This window comes from Mauremys mutica, chromosome 15 (assembly GCF_020497125.1).
Source record: "Mauremys mutica isolate MM-2020 ecotype Southern chromosome 15, ASM2049712v1, whole genome shotgun sequence".
NCBI classification, from domain to species: domain Eukaryota; kingdom Metazoa; phylum Chordata; order Testudines; family Geoemydidae; genus Mauremys; species Mauremys mutica.
This window is the reverse complement of record NC_059086.1, coordinates 33,717,765-33,734,731: the sequence shown is the minus strand read 5'-3', so window position 1 is coordinate 33,734,731 and position 16,967 is coordinate 33,717,765. Positions and strand designations below refer to the sequence as shown.

The 16,967-nt window shown below is 48.6% G+C and overlaps 1 long non-coding RNA gene across 1 annotated transcript; it reads right to left on the bottom strand.

Moving 5' to 3' along the window:
• Window positions 1–532: 532 nt before the first annotated feature.
• On the bottom strand, window positions 533–11,463 carry LOC123350193. Its single transcript, XR_006573721.1, has 3 exons — window positions 11,352–11,463; window positions 7,664–7,851; window positions 533–1,772 (listed from the first exon to the last, which is right to left on the bottom strand). It is a non-coding gene; the product is annotated as an uncharacterized LOC123350193 (long non-coding RNA).
• Between the last annotated feature and the right edge of the window lie 5,504 nt (window positions 11,464–16,967).

The window sequence follows — 16,967 nt, the reverse complement described above, 5'->3', positions numbered from 1 at the left end:
CAGCTCTACTTCTGTTCACAACCTTTGCTTCATACTGTTAGTTATGCCTAGAGCTCCAGCATAGCCTGCACCCACAGCCCCACACTCATCACAGAGGCCTTCAGGCTAATGTACATTAACCTCTAGGACATTCCAGGGAGTCATGTGGACACAGGGCAGAACAGAACATTGACAGATTCCACCTGCAACCAGTGAGGGCTTAAGAATGGTGCACTCTGGAGCAGGGCAGAACATGGATTTTTTTTTTCCCCTGTGGAAAATTTCATTGAACTTTTCATCAAAAAATTGAAAATGTGAAAATTGGGAGGGAAATATTTGGTTTTGGCAAATGGAAACTGAATTATTTCAGTTGAAAACTCCCAAAAGCCAAAATATTTGGGGGCTTTTAATTTTCCAATGAAAAATCAAAACTCTTCAGAAAAAGCACAGACTTCCACAAATTAATTAATAAGAAAAAATTAAAAAATCATTCAGTCAAAATCTAATTTTCCATTGAGAAAGGTCTTGATGTACAATTCTCAGCTGGCCCTGCTGCAGGCATCATTACGAATGTGTTGTTTCTTCAGTACCATTGGTGGGCTGGTGCTGTACAGGTAGGTTTCATACAGCACAATCCCTGTCCTGACAATCTGCTGTGGGTTGTATTCTTCACTGGAGTGTTAAACTTCCCAGTGTCTTTTGTTACAGTGTAACCTAGGATTGTCAGTGGCCTTGCCTAGCTGCCCAGTCAGTCTGTCAATGGCAGGCCGTGGGTACACACCGGATCTGCACACTCCACTGAGCTTTCTGAAATCTCTGCCGAGATCAACAGCTCCATCTGCTCCCTCTTCCCCATTCACCATTAGGTGGCTCAGCTACCCTAGATCAAGCATCTTCTTCCCCTCCTCAGTCAGACTCTGGATCATTGTATCTGGTACCTATTGTGCTTTTAGTCTCAGAAAGAGAGTCCCCACACCCAGCCTTTGGGGCTGTCTCATACCAGAACCTAAAGTCCACACCCCCAACTCTGAGGAAGGTCAGATTAGGACCCACACCTGGAGCTAAATCTCATGGCCCATCTCCAGTTGCTCTGTCCCAGTCCAGCATCTCCCTTTCCCCTGGTCCTCTCTTTCGCTGATCAGCCACAGCCACCTTAGTGTTTAGAAATGGGAGCCGGTTTGGAGTCGTTAAACCAAGAGGGGATGTCTCTTTCCACCAGATGTGCTCTAGCTCAGCTAGAAGTGAGCAGCTCAAATCAGGGATCCCTGGGGGAGGCTCTCAGGCCTGGGCTATGTAGATGTTCTGACTAGATGGTCACATTGGTCCCTTCTGGCCTTTAAATAAACTCCCCTGAAAACCTCATGAGAACAGACTAAAGCGGGGGGTAGGGGAGGCAGGTTAATGTGTGAGGACAAAAATAACATTGTGTGAGCATCTTATTTAATCCCACATCTCAGCGTATGATACACCCCCACCTCGCTGGGCTGCTAACTCAGTCAGGCCGGGGAGAGCTAGCTCAGGCTAGGCATGAGAAGATGCTCAGGGTGCTGTCAGCTCGTCCTGTGGTTCCCTCCCTCTGCAGCTGCACAGAGCAGCTGGGCTGTGTGTGCAGATAGTTGAGGAGCAGGAGCCCCCAGCTCACAGCAGTGACTATCCTCTCTCTTCCTTCTTCTGAGCAGCAGCCTGTCGCTCTCTAGTCCTGCAGCATCTGGCTCCATCCATGGGGCTGGAGAGATGGGTCTAATTCTGCCCAGGCTGCCCTGAGGTTTGGGCCAGGAGAAGGGAAGCAGGACCTAGCTCAGAAACAAAAGAGGGTGGGACCTACTGTGAGATAAATTGAACCATCTGCAGCAGATTTACCAGCTTGTGTAACTCTCATGCTTTCCATATTTTCCAGTCCCATTCAGGCTCTTTTCCTCTTTGGGTGAAAAAGCCCAGGGTCATTGGCTTCAGGCAGTTATGACTCTGGTTATTGTCATCCAGGCCATTGGGAGGAATGGGGGCTGCAGGGAGGAAGTACAATCTTGTGGCTAGAGCAGTGGACCATGAGCCCTTGGTTCAATCCCTCACTCACATGTGAACTCCTGTATGTCCTGGGCTCAGTCACTTGGGCTTGCTCTGTGCCTCAGTTTCCCCATCTGTGAAATGAGGTGAGCTTCAGAAGTGTCTGAGGATAAACCCATTAATAATTGTGAAAGGCTCAGATACTCCACTGACAGGGGATGTACAGGGAGAGCATTGATGGGAAGGGCTGTTCATCCCAGGGCTTCTCCATACACAGAGAATTTTACAACTATAGCTTTTTCTGGTATACCTCCCACGGGGTCAGAGTCTTTGTCAGGTTTAGTCACAGATTCTAAGATCAGAAAGGACCACTGGGATCCTGTATAACATAAGACAGAGAACTGCCCCCCCAAATAAGTCCTGTTTGAATTAGAGCATCTCTTTGAGAAAAACATCCATGCTTGATTTAAAAATTGCCAGTGATGGGCAAGCCACCACAAACCCGTAGTAAGTTTTTCCCATGGTAAATTATCCTCACTGTTAAAAATGTACACCTTATAGTTTGTATTGCTTTCAAAACAAGATAAAGTAAACCAGAAAAGGGCTCTCTTATACCAGAACATGAATATGCACAGGAACTTATATTGGTGTAAATGGAGAGGTATAATTCACCCCTTAGCTGATACGAGATACTTTCCCATGAAGTACCATAGCGGTAAGGACTGAGTTTCATGGGCAGGTGCTGGGTCAAGTCCATCTGCTTTGGGAACATGTCAGGGTGCCCACAGCTTTCACACAGCTGCCTCTATTGCCTCAGCAGGAAATGACAAATGTTCACCCTGCAGGGAAGTTTGAGGCAGCTGAGAACTGGACTGGCCGCTCAGCATCCGCGCAGTGTGGTTGTGCCAGAGGAGCTTTATCACAAAATCCCCATCACAACTCGCACCCATTGCCCTTGATTGCAGTCTCATCCGAGGGCCAGAGCTAGAATGGGTCGTGGGGACGCAGCCCCTCGTACTCCTACAGCTGGTCTCAAAGACAGATTCTGCACATGAGCAATTGGCACAAGCACTTCTGGTCACACCGTCCAAAATGGTCGATAATTTGGGAGCCCAGCGTGAGACAGCTTAAGGAGTGACAGACAGACTGCGTTGAGCCCCCACCTGCTGGAAATCAGCCCCTTTAAGATGGCCCCAAATTCACTAATCGTTTTAGGAAGTCTTGGTCTTTCTGCTTAACCATGTGATAAATCAAGCATGGTATTTAAAAACATCCCCATATACATGCTTTGTGTGTGTGTGTGCGTGTGTCTCTCTCTCTATCCCCATACATAGCCATCTATCTATATATCGATCTATCAATCAATAGCTCTCTCTATCACAGGCTCTATGCAGATGACTCCTTCAAGTCTTTGTTAAATCACTAGCCTAGAGAGGAGCCCTGATCATTTCTTCCCCGTGTGGAGCTGTTTGCTCCTTTCAGGGTCTGTGTGAATGAGGCAGCTGCAGGATATGTGCAGCGGGAGCATTTCTTTATGCACATGTTCTTGCTTCACATATCAGCTGTGTTGGAAGCTCTGCTGGGGATGCAGGGATTGAGTTCCTCTTCTTCACATCCTGCTATGTGCTGTGCATGGTCCTGTCATCAACCTCCCCTTCACCCACCCATGGTGGAGACTTTCCCTGTTCCTGGTTCCAGTCTGGGTTGGGGTCACTCCAAGTGAAAGCTCCTGAGCCATTTCTCTGTCACAAGAGAACCGACCCGCTTACACAGTGGCCTGATCCCAAGGCCAGTGAGGTCAGTGGAGTCTTTCCATAGACACCAAGGAGCTTTGCATCAGACCCTTTCTGGGCAGCATTGTCTGAGCTACAAGCAGGGCCCAGCTGCCATCCAAGGGTGCCAGCAGCTCAGCCTGACCCACAGCCCTGGGGGTCACTCTGGACGGAGCCACCACAATGCAGTAATCTCCAAAGTGAGAGTTTTTGTCCAAATATTTTCATTATTTCCAAAGTTTTCATTTTTTCAAAGAAAAGATTAAAACTGTTTGGCGGGGTGAGTTGTAAAAATAAAACTGGAAAATGAAAAGAAAAAAATGAAAATTTACATAAAAAAACTTTTTTGGATAATTTTTTATAAAGTTTCAGCTTTTGGATTTCCCCTCCCTCCATTTTCACCATTTTGCCACCAAGAAAGGTGGAAAAAACAGCAAATATTTAAAAAAATATTTTTTACAAAAAGTTTTGAAATAATGATATTTTTAAAAAGAGCAAAACATATTTACCTTTTTCACGCTGCTGTTTTCTGGGCACTGCTTATAACAGGTAGTCTCAACCTGTGCTCCACTGACCCTTACCTGAGCTATGCTGATGATCCCTCAAGCATCTGAACTACCCCAAACATCCCCTGTCCAGCTGCTCTGCAGAGCTGACTCCATCCCAGTGGAGAAATGTGCCCAGCCACCACCCCAGGACAATCCTGCATCAATCTGCATCAATGAAAAGTTGCTCTGCAAAACTGCTCTGCCTTGTACTCCTGACAGATTTCCCTCGTGGCCCTCGGATATTTGGCTTCCCGCAGAGGTGGTAATGTCTATTCAAAAGACTCCCTCATGTTTCTTTGGCCTTTTGCTCTGGTTCCTCCACTTGCTTAGTCACACTGATCTGAGCTCCCCACCTCCTCAGAGGTCACTTCTGGAGGCTCTTTCTCAACTGCCTTGTGTTCTTCCCCCCGACCCCGGCAGTGGGGAGGTGATTCGAGAGGGAACCAGGGTAGGAGAAAGGGACCTTCTGCCCGTCTCTCAGCAGGGACAGCAGACTCTTCAGAAACCCAGAATGAGAAGAGAAGGGAAGTCATGGCAGACTCTGTAGAAGTGGCTGGAGCTGGATGTGGAGGATGGGGTGGGTGCAGACTAAGGAGGTGGGGAAGCCAGTGCAGAACTGTGATCGCTGTTCTCTGGCGGTGAAATTCACCTCTGTGCAGGGGGTCCTACACAACCCCATTTATGTCCAACTCAAGCCCAGAGGGTGAATTTCCCCTGGGGGAGCTGGGTCCTTCTCCTCATGGACTGGAGAAAAGAGTGTAGCAAAAGATTCAGACTCATCCAACATCCCAGGCCCCACAATCACCCAGTGACCTTTCACTCTGGCCCAGCTGTGCCTTTAGCCAGGGCTGTCTCGGTCCCTGGGCAGTGAGATGGGACAGGAGGTGTTTCCTCAGTGATATGTTTAGACTCAAACAAGCAAACCAGACCCTTTCAGTTCTCAATTTTGCAGGCCTAAATAGAGACGCTGTGGCCAGGGCAAGGAAAGGGGGCGGTGCAGGGTAGGAAACAGGGAGCAGTGATTAATATCAGACCTGAGGAGAGGACAGAGCAGGTTGGAGAGAGGCTGAAACGTGAGCGCTGAGCGCTGCAGACCTGAGCGCTGAGCGCTGCAGACCTGAGCGCTGCAGACTCCAGGGTGCCTGGGAACAGGAAGAGGAGCTGGGTGGAGACTCCAACCCTGGGGAGCAGAGTGGGGCAGATCAGAGCAGAGAGAGAGAGACCAGAGCTTCCCTTCCGAAGTCAGACAGGGCAGAGGGGGCAGGTGGGAGCAGGGAGCGACTGTGGATTGTCCCCTCCTGATCTCATCAGGAGAAGAAGCTGCTGGGCTGTTTCCATCCTGATCGGTTCCTCCCGGTGCCCCGATGATCCTGTCTCTGTGCCTCTTGCTGCCCGGTGAGTATGCGGGAACCCTGCGCTAAGTCGTAGCAAGTTGGAAGGAAACAAGACTGAGAGCAGCCCCTGGCCTAGACAGCCAGCAACTCCCGTTTAGTGGGAGAGAAATGGGAACCAGTGTAAACACCGAGTGTGAGAGCTGCTGGGCCAGATCGGTGTCGTTCCACTGGAGTCAGGCCGGTTTTCACCAGCTGAGGATCTGGCCCTCTAGAGAGCTGAAGGGAAAGGCGGTTCCCAGCTCAGCCAAGGTCTGCGTGCCATGCCCCAGATCTAACATCTTGCCTGGTTTGCTTCTTTACCAAAACACAAATCAGCAATTTTTTCCTATTAAAGGCAGTTTTTGTCTCTGAAGAGGGACCTCAGAAAAGGGAGAGATTTTATCTCCAGCACTAACCGCACGGCACCTTTCTGTTCCCAGCGCTGAGTTCCAGCAGCCAGGAGATATGTTCAGTACCCGGTGAGTCCATCTGTCTTTCTGTCCCCATTCTACCCAGGGCATTTACCCCTCTGTTTTCAGGCCTCCAGCCACCACCCCTTTGGCTGCTCCCTGCTCACTGTGGTGTCAGCAGCAATGGCCCGGGAAGGTGCGCGGGGCTGTGTGGGATCCGAGCAGGGATCTGACCAACCCCTCCCTGTCCCATTGCCTCTCAGCTCTGGTCTGATAGGGGGCTGGTGTGACACATGGGTGACACATGGGGTGACACATGAGTGACACATGGCTGGGGTGAAACATGGGTCCACAACCCATCCCACCCTCAGGTCACTAGCTCTGGTAAGCAGAGAACACCATAGCTCTGGCCCCAAGGGATTTACCTTCCCATGGCATCAGCTCCCAGCCCTTCATGGCCGCAGGTTTCTCCCATGCAGCTCACCCCCACATGGACTCAGCCTGCACCTTGTCCATAAATGTCAGCCGCACCGCTAATAGTCAGCAGGTGGAATTCGAAAGGGTACGGCCAGAAGGGACCATTTTATAAACCAGGCTGAGCTCCCATATGACCCGGGCCAGGAAGCCGCACCCAGTGAGCCTGCACCCAGTGCAGCAGGGGCTGGCTGAGTTGCTTCTTTGCTGGCTGCCTGGGCAAGGCAGCAGCAAGGGGTGGGGCAGAAAGCCAAAGCGCCACCACACGGGACTGAAGCCAAAGCCTGATCAACTTAGCTTTGTGGTGCTCTCTTTGGTGTGGGGCCCTGGGCAAATGCCCGGCTTGCTACCCCCAGGGGCGGCTCTAGGGATTTTGCCACCCCAAGCACGGCAGGCAGGCTGCCTCTGGCGGTTTGCCTGCGGAGGGTCCGCTGGTCCTGCGGCTTCGGCGGACCCTCTGCAGGCAAACCGCCGGAGGCAGCCTGCCTGCCGCCCTCGTGGCGCCGGCAGAGCGCCCCCCCGCGGCTTGCCGCCCCAAGCACGTGCTTGGCATGCTGGGGCCTGGAGCCATCCCTGGCTACCCCCTAACTCTGGCCCTGGCTTTTATATACAGAAAAACAGTTTTCGTGGTACAGCTGGGTCATGGAGTTTTTATAGCATGTTGTGGGATGGAGCAGGGGCTCAGAAAGAAGAAGGTTGAGAACCTCTGCCCTAGACAGCCCTCAATGGCCAGAGGCCGGTCTTGATGAGGGGTCGCCTCTCTCCCAGCCGTACTGCTCCAGCTATGTCAGCCGGGTGCCCACGTCAGGGCCCTTTGTTCTAGGAGAGTGTGCAGTGCCAGACAATTGGAGCCCAGCCCACTGAGCCTCCAAGCCCTTCCACAACCCAAATGATCCCACTTAATGAAGCTTCCAGTCACCAGAGAGAGTTCATCTCCCCATCTGCTCAGTTGAGCTGTAATCAGACCCTCCAACCACGATGTGGCACAGACCCACCTGCCATTTGCATCCTGTCCCACCAACAGTGCTGGGCGCCACCAACGCCCCACTGATAGTGCTGACCCATTCCCCTTCCCAGGCACTCTCCGTGGCCCCATCCTCTACCTGAGCCAGACGTCTGCCCAGCCAGGGGACTCCATGCGGCTCCAGTGCTCCGTGCTGTCCCAGCTCCTGGCCACCCGCATCATCTTCTGCAAGGACGGGGAGGAGGTTTCATCCCAGCGGGGTTCAGAGGAGAAGGTCACCTACAACTATGACCATGTGGTGTCCAGGAACAGTTCTGGGAGTTACTCCTGCGGGTACGAGATCAAGGACAGCGATAACCACGTGATCAGATTCCAGCTCAACCCTGCCCAGCAACTCAGCATCACAGGCAAGTGGGGGTGATGGCAGAGTGAGAATGACAATTAAATAATAATCCCTGGAAATCCAAATGCTGAATTTCATCAAAATCTGAAAAAAAAATTATCACAAAACATCTTTTTTCAAAATTTGACACAGGGAACCCCCCCCCCACTCCACCCCCATTTTAACCCATCTCAGCTCAGACAGCTCAACACAGGCAGGTGGGGTCAGGGACATCATAGAAATGTCTGGCTGGAAGGGACCTCAAGATGTCATCAAGTCCAGCCCCCTGCACTGAGACAGGACCAAGTGAAACTGGACCATCCCTGCCAGGAGTTTGTCCAATCTGTTTTGAAAAACCTCCAATGACAGGTATTCCACAACCTCCCTTGGAAGCCTATTCCAGAGCTTCACTAGCCCTATAGTTAGAAAGTTTTTTCTACTGTCTAACCCAGGGGTCGGCAACCTTTCAGAAGTGGTGTGCCAAGTCTTCATTTATTCACGCTGATTTAAGGTTTCGTGTGCCAGTAATAGATTTTAACATTTTTAGAAGGTCTCTTTCTAGAAATCTAGAATATATAACTAAACTATTGTTGTATGTTAAGTAAATAAGGTTTTTAAAATGTTTAAGAAGCTTCATTTAAAATTAAATTAAAATGCAGAGCCCCCTGGACCGGTGGCCAGGACCCAGGCAGTGTGAGTGCCACTGAAAATCAGCTAGTGTGCCAAAGGCGGCACGTGTGCCATAGTTTGCCTACCTCTGGTCTAACCTAATCCTCCCTTGCTGCAGATTAAGCCCATTATTGCTTCTCTTACTTTCAGTAGGCACTGAGAACAATTCATCACCGTCCAGCAAGTTAAAAAAGGATGGATTGGAAGAATAGACTATAAGGTGGATAGAAAGCTGGCTAGATTGTTGGGCTCAGTGGGTAGTGATCAACAGCTCGATCAACGGTATCAAGCAGCGTGCCCCAGGGGTCGGTCCTGGGGCCGGTTTTGTTCAACTTCTTTATTAATGATCTGGATAACGGAATAGATTTCACCCTCAGCAAATTTGTGGATGACACTAAGCTGGGGGAGAGGTAGATAAGCTGGAGGGTAGGGCTAGGATCCAGAGTGACCTAGACACATTGGAGGATTGGATCAAAAGAAATCTGATGAGGTTAAACAAGGACAAGTGCAGAGACCTGCACTTAGGACGGAAGAATCCCATGCACCACTACAGGCTTGGGATCGACTGGCTAAGCAGCAGTTCTGCAGAAAAGGACCTGGGTATTACAGTGGATAAGAAGCTGGATATGAGTCAGCAGTGTGCCCTTGTTGCCAAGAAGGCTAATGGCATATTGGGCTGCATTAGTAGGAGCATTGCCAGCAGATCGAGGGAAGTGATTATTCCCCTCTATTCGGCACTAGTGAGGCCACATCTGGAGTGTTGCATCCAGTTTTGGGCCCCCCACTACAGAAAGGATGTGGACAAATTGGAGAGATTCCAGCGGAGGGCAACAAAAATGATCAGGGGGCTGGGGCACATGACTTATGAGGAGCAGCTGAGGGAACTGGACTTGTTTAGTCTGCAGAAGAGAAGAGTGATGGGGGATTTGAGAGCAGCCTTCAACTACCTGAAGGAGGGTTCCAAAGAGGATGGAGCTCAGCTGATCTCAGTGGTGTGCTCAGAACAAGGAGCAATGGTCTCAAGTTGCAGTGGGGGAGATCTAGATTGGATATGAGGAAACATTATTTCACTAGGAGGGTGGTGAAGCACTGGGTTACCTAGGGAAGTGGTGGAATCACCACAGTTAGAGGTTTTTAAGGTCAGGCTTGACAAAGCCCTGGCTGGGATGATTTAGTTGGTGTTGGTCCTGCTTTGAGCAGCGGGCTGGACTAGATGACCTACTGAGGTCTCTTCAAACCCTAATCTTCTATGATTCGATGATTCTTTATAAGAGACCATAACATATTTGGAGACCGTTATCAGATCCCCACTCAGGCTTCTTTTCTCAAGATTAAACAGTCCCAGCTTTTTAACCTTTCCTCCTAGGTCAGGTTTTCTAAACCTTTGATCATTTTTGTTGCTCTCCTCTGGACTTTCTCCAATTTGTCCACATCTTTCCTAAAGTGTCACACGCAGAACTGGACACTGTACTTCAGCTGAGGCCTCATCGGTGCCAAGCAGAGCGGGCCAATGACCTCCCATGTCTTACATACAATGTTAGCCCTTTTCACAACTACGTCCCATTGCTGACTTGTTGCCCTGGAATTTGACATTCCTGCATGTATCCCAGAACTTGACAGCGCTGCAGTCAGTCATTTTATATGTGTAGCCACTGTTGGCTGAAAACCAAACATCACATAGCTGGCAATAATGTGAGACAAGGGAAGACTTGCAGTTTGTTAATCAGAATGGGAGGATGGGATAGAAAGTTGCAGAGGAAAGTAAGTGAATAGCAAGCTTGGTTTTAAATGCCTCCGATATATTGTTGTTATGGCTAAAAATACTAGAAATGTTTTGAGATGATGAGCAGCGTGTTGAAATTAGGACAATTGCTGACTCAGTAGAGGTCATTATGCTGACCCACTAGGAGTCAGTGCTGGTTATGTGCTTTGTTAGAGTAACAGTAAATACCCGAAGAAACTTTTCTCAGGACAAGGAGCTGACATCTAAACTCCCCATCAGCTGGATAGAAAGAGGGCCCCTGGAAGTCCGGCTGGTGATTACTCAAAACCATCTGAGACTGTGGGTAACTATGTCTGGGATGTCCTAAGCCTATTGCGTATGGGTGTGTGTTAAAATCTAAACAATTGTAATTTTAGATAAGAGCATGCTTACTTGTATAAATCATTTCTCAGATGGAAATTGCTGTGAAACAGTTAGCTTACCACTATTTTAGGTTCTGAAAACCCCAAGTAACAGACTCAGATTCAGTTTGTGATCCACTCTAACCCCAGGCCCCTTTCAGCAGCACGGCCACCAGCCAGGTATTGCCCATGGTGTAGCTGCATGAGGGCAGCATATGGGCCTGGAGTGGGGCCATGCTCTGCTCTGATCTCTTGTGTATTTGTTGCCTAGATGGTGACTCCAGCGGTGATGTCGGTGGTTCCTCCCCACAAGGTAAATTATTCTGAAGCATTTCTTTATTCTGGGGGCTCTATTTGGAGAAAGGCGGGTCCTGAGCTGGGCAACCCGCAGTCTGAGTGTGAACGCCATGACAATGGATGTATAGGAAACACAATAGGGTGATAGGCTCGTCCAATGCAGCACTCTCTCTCCCTGCATCTCTCTCAGGCTTTAACCAGCATTGCTGAGCTGGGCTGCATCTTTGCAGTGCAGGAAACTGGCTCTTTCAAAGGGGGAATCCCAAACCCTTCTGATGGGCAAGTTTCATCTAGAGTTCACTGACCCACTCTGCTAAACTGGCATTAAGTGAATTATTTCCTCCTGTTCACTCACTGTATTTGTTGTTGCTCTGGCAGGAGGTACCAGATGCACCGTCACACCAGGACTCACAAGTTCTTCTCTCTGGGTAATTAGTTGTTTACGCTCTATGCTCCAGTCCTGGAACAGAGGTGTCACACTCAGCATGTGGGCAAACTCCTCTTTCAGGAATCTCAGACCAGCACCAGTGCCTGGTTCCCTGGCAGCAACCAAGCCCCAGGAATGGACCTTAGCAGAGCCCAAACCTGGCTGTTTGTCCCCAAAGCGTCTGCACCAGCAAACCAACACCTAAACTGTATATCTACAAAGACTGTGTGTACAGCTCCCATGGCAAGGAGAAGATGGTGTCAGACTTTGGGTAACAGCACCATCTAGTGACTCCAGCCAGAGCGATACTAATGATATCTGTAAAAAGCGACAGAGTTCTGTGGCACCTTATAGGCTAACAGATGTATTGGAGCATAAGCTTTCATGGGTGATACCTGCCTCTGGAAATTTCCACCAATATGTCTGCTAGTCTATAAGGTGCAACAGGACTCTTTGTTGCTTTTTACAGATTCAGACTAACATGGCTGCCCCTCTGATACTTGACACTTATGTTATCTGTGCCTCAAAAGCTAGTGGGAACACAGCATTTTGGTCCTGCAAGAAATACTGACCTTTCAAATTTTATTTTCATCCTGAATGAGGATGAAAAGTCAAAATTTCAGATTTTTCATGGAACAGAAGAAACTCAGCACATTTTGATTCAGAAACATCAAAGCGCTTTGTCAATAGGTTTTCATTTTGAAGAAACAGAACTTTCTGATGGAAAACTGTTCCATTAAATAATTTTGGACGAGCTCTGCACAAGTCTCTGCATGCCATACAGATCTCAGTCCCATTAGGTCACTTTCTATAGAACTCAGTCAGCTCAAGCCAGTGGGGACTTGCCGGTGGCTGCTTGGAGAGGCCATTCACATTGAGGTTCTTTCCTAGGGCCGGATATAAAGTTCTTGTTGGGAATTACAATCCCTGCCATCGTGGTTCTGGCTGTGGTACTTTATCTTCTGGGAAAGAAAGGTGGGTATGACAATGAGGCCAAACCGTATTATCAAAAGTAGACAGATGTGGCAGAGACAACCCTGCAGCGTGTCTGGAACTGGGAAGAGAGATGATCAAAGACACAATGAAACTTATCATTTGTTTTTGGGAAGCTGGCTGGAGAGAGAGATCAAAGAGATCATAGAATATCAGAGTTGGAAGGGACCTCAGAAGGTCATCTAGTCCAACTCCCTGCTCAAATCAGGACCAATTCCCAACTAAATCATCCCAGCCAGGGCTTTGTCAAGCCTGACCTTAAAAACCTCTAAAGAAGGACATTCCATTACCACCGTAGGTAACCCATTCCAGTGCTTCACCACCCTCCTAGTAGCCCTTGTCAGGGATCAGAGCCCCACTGCATCCACTGCTGCACAGATTAGTAATAAAGAGGGCAGTGCCTGCCCCATACATGGTCACATCTAAGACTCAGCCAGGGGTGTGTGTCTGGATGGAATATCAACACACAGATAACTAAGGCTGCAGTTCATGAAGGAATCCCCAAGTCAGGAAGGGCTCCTAAGTATGTTTCTGTGTGTAAGTACTTTCCTGAATCAGGGCCTAACAGCTCTGAAAATAGAGCTCTGGACACAGCTCTGTCCTGCCAACCTTTCCTCACACAGTGTCCCCACCTCAAGCTTTCACAGCACTCGAGTCACCCCAACAATCTCGAGACTGGCTTAAAACTCATGGGATTTCCAACAAGTCATCAAAGTGGGTTCTTTGTATCTTCCTGTGGGATTTGATCTTTGTGGGGTCTCTCAGATCACATTTTGAGGCTTTTCTCTCCAGCCATGAGGGCTATAAATTTACATATATTTTTTTTAATGAAAGCCGAGTTTCTCACTGAACCCCCTGACTGGGGCTTTATGTAGAACAAATGCTGTGAGACTGGCACTAAAATGGTCAGACTTGGCCTCACCACTCCCGGGGGCAGTCACTGGGGCTGGTGGAGGAGAGCGCTGGGCTGGGCTGTGGGGATGGGGCTCTGCATCAATACGATGATGAATTTGGGCCACGTCATTCAGTTTCTCTCTCTCTCTCTCTCTCTCCCCCCACGAGGAAACATGTCCGTGTCTGATATCACATTGTTTCTCTGCCTTCCAGTCATGTCTCTACCAAGGGATCAAAGGTAGGAGGAGATTATTCCCTCTCCTGTCTTGTTTCCATTCTGGGTCCTTTCTCTCGGCCTCACTGAAGGACCAGCTTGGCCACTCCAGCCTCACAGTGGAGCTCAGCTCTCCGGCTGTGGGGAGCGGGGGTCCAAAAAAGAGTCACCGTGGCTAAACAACAAAGTAAAAGAAGCAGTGAGAGGCAAAAAGTATCCTTTAAAAAGTGGAAGTGAAATCCTAGTGAGGAAAGTAGAAGGGAGCATGAACACTGGCAAATGAAGTGTAAAAATACAATTAGGAAGGCCAAAAAAGAATTTGAGGAACAGTTAGCCAAAGACTCAAAAAGTAATAGCACATTTTTTTTAAGTACATCAGAAGCAGGAAGCCTGCTAACCAACCAGTGGACCACTGGATGATCAAGGTGGTAAAGGAGCACTCAAGGATGATAAGGCCATTACGGAGAACCTAAATGAATTATTTGCATTGGTCTTCATGGCTGAGTATGTGAGGGAGATTCCCAAACCGGAGCCATTCTTTTTAGGTGACAGATCTGAGGAACTGTCCCAGATTGAGGTGTCATTAGGGGAGGTTTTGGAACAAACTGATAAATTAAACAGCAATAAATTGCCAGAACCAGATGGTATTCACTCAAGAGTTCTGAAGGAACTCAAATATGAATTTGCAGAACTACCAACTGTGGTAGTTAAATCAGCTTCTGTACCAGATGCATCCAAAGAAGTGGGCTATAGCCCACGAAAGCATATGCTCAAATAAATTTGTTAGTCTCTAAGGTACCATAAGTACTCCTGTTCTCTTTGTACCAGATGACTGGAGGATACCTAATGTGATGCCAATTTTTAAAAAGAGCTCCAGAGGTGATCCTGGCAATTACAGGCCTGTAAGCCTGACTTCAGTACTGGGCAAACTAGCTGAAACTATAATAAAGAACAATATTGTTAGACATATAGATGAACATAATTTGTTGAAGAAGAGTCAAGATGGTTTTATTAAAGAGAAATCATGCCTCACCAATCTACTAGAATTCTTTGAGGGGGGTCAACAAGCATGTGGACCAAGGAGATCCAGTGGATATACTGTACTTAGATTTTCAAAAAGCCTTTGACAAGGTCCCTCACCAAAGGCTCTTATGCAAAGTAAGCTGCCATGCAATAAGAGGGAAGGTACTCTAGTGGATTGGTAACTGGTTAAAAGGTAGGAAACAAAGGGTAGATATAAATGGTCAGTTCTCAGAATGGAGAGTGGTTAATAGTGATGTCCCCAGGGGTCTGTTCTGGAACCAGTCCTATTCAACATATTCATAAATTATCTGGAAAAAGGGGTAAACAGTGAGGTGGCAAAATTTGCAGATGATACAAAATTACTAAAGATAATTAAGACCCAGGCAGACTGCGAAGAGCTACAAAAGGATCTGTCAAAACTGAGTGACGAGGCAACAAAATAGCAGATGAAATTTAATGTTGATAAATGCAAAGTAACGCACATTGGAAAGCATAATCCAAGCTATACAGATAAAATGATGGGATCTAAATTAGCTGTTACCACTCAAGAAAGAGATCTTGGAGCCATTGTGGACAGTTTTCTGAAAACATCCACTCAATGTGCAGTGGCACTCAAAAAAAAAAAAAAAAGGAACAGAGTGCTGGGAATAATTAAGAAAGGGATGATAATAGGACAGAAAATATCATGGTGCCCATATCTTGAATACTGTGTGCAGATGTGGTCACCCCATCTCAAAAAAGATATATTGGAATTGGAAAAGGTTCAGAAAAGGGCAACAAAAATGATTAGGGGTATGGAACAGCTTCCGTATGAGGAGAGATTAATAAGACTGGGACTTTTCAGCTTAGAAAAGAGATGGCTAAGGGGAGATATGACTGAGGTCTATAAAATCATGACCGGTGTAGAGAAAGTATTGTTTACTACTTCTCATAACACAAGAACTATTGGTCACCAAATGAAATTAGTAGGCAGCAGGTTTAAAACAAATAAAAGGAAGTATTTCTTCTCACACAGTCAACCTGTGGAACTCCTTGCCAAAGGATGTTGTGAAGGCCAAGGCTATAATAGGGTTCAAAAAAGAACTAGATAAATTCATAGAGGAAAGGTCCATCAATGGCTATTAGCCAGGATGGGCAGGAATGGTGTCCCTAGCCTCTGTTTGCCAGAATCTGGGAATGAGAGACAGGGGGTGGATCACTTTATGATTACCTGTTCTGTTCATTACCTCTGGGGCATATGGCCATTGTTGGAAGACAGGATACTGGGCTAGATGGACCTTTGGTCTGACCCAGTAGGGCCATTCTTATGTTCTTATGTTTATTCTGGAGGAAGTTTTGAAAAGGCCAGGGCAGAATGAACTTCCTGGTCGGGATGGGATCTGGGGATTAGGAGGAGACACTTTAAGGAAGGGGTATGCCAAAGCAGCATGTTCCCATCGAATTCACCGGCACCAGAGCGACTTCATTTGAAAATCACCCCCGGGGGTTTCAAAGACTGAAGGTGACCCTGTTTTACACTCAGGGTGTGTTGGGGCTGGTTGGCCACAAAGTGGCACTGAGTGACCCAGCCAGCTCCCTTGAACTGGGTCTCTTCTTTGGGGCAGGGCTGGGAGTGGCCAGGCCTGGCTGGGCGCCAACGGTCTCCAGTCCATCCAGCTGTTGTGACTAACACCCAATGTTAGCTCCATCAGCTGCAGAGGGTTTAGTGCAAGGTTCAGCACGTTCACACACAGACGTGCCCTAAAACACCCACAGATGGTTCCCTCACAGCGGCCCGTGATTTCGTTGCGGGTCTGTTCATGGGGCAGCCGTAGCGCTCCCCTGCCTGATGGCGAGAACCAGGCAGCAGGAACACCCGTGGAGATTCAGTGCACACCATATGTGTGAACAACGCGCTGTGCAGAGGGGGCTCTGAGCTGATCGCTTCTGCAGCACAGACCAGCGGGACCAACTCATTGGCTGCCCTCAGTGTCAGGGGAGTTGCTGAGTGCTGCTGGTTCACTGTCTGCTCACCACCCTGTCAGGGGGTTCTCAGGGACCCCTTCCCCACCCTTCACACACACAAACTCTGCAGGGACCCCAAAGAGAATGTCTAAGGGTTGCTCCCAGTTGCTCTTGTGCCAGCATCTGCCATTCAGGGCTCCCCCCGACTCCTGCTCCCTTTCCCCTCTATTCCTTCTGCAGCCAGCCGCCCTTCTGAGGGCCACAGCACCCATACACTGGTTCCAGGGCCAGCTCTAGGCACCAGCATTCCAAGCTGATGCTTGGGGCAGCAGTCTGCAAGGGGCGGCAGTCCCTGTTGTTCTGCCCCCAAGCTATGTTTAGCTGTCCGCGGCGGCTTCAGCTAAACATAGAAGCTGCCGCCGAATTGCTGCAGCCAGAGAAAAGCACCTGCCGCCCTAAGGGGACAGGGACTGCCC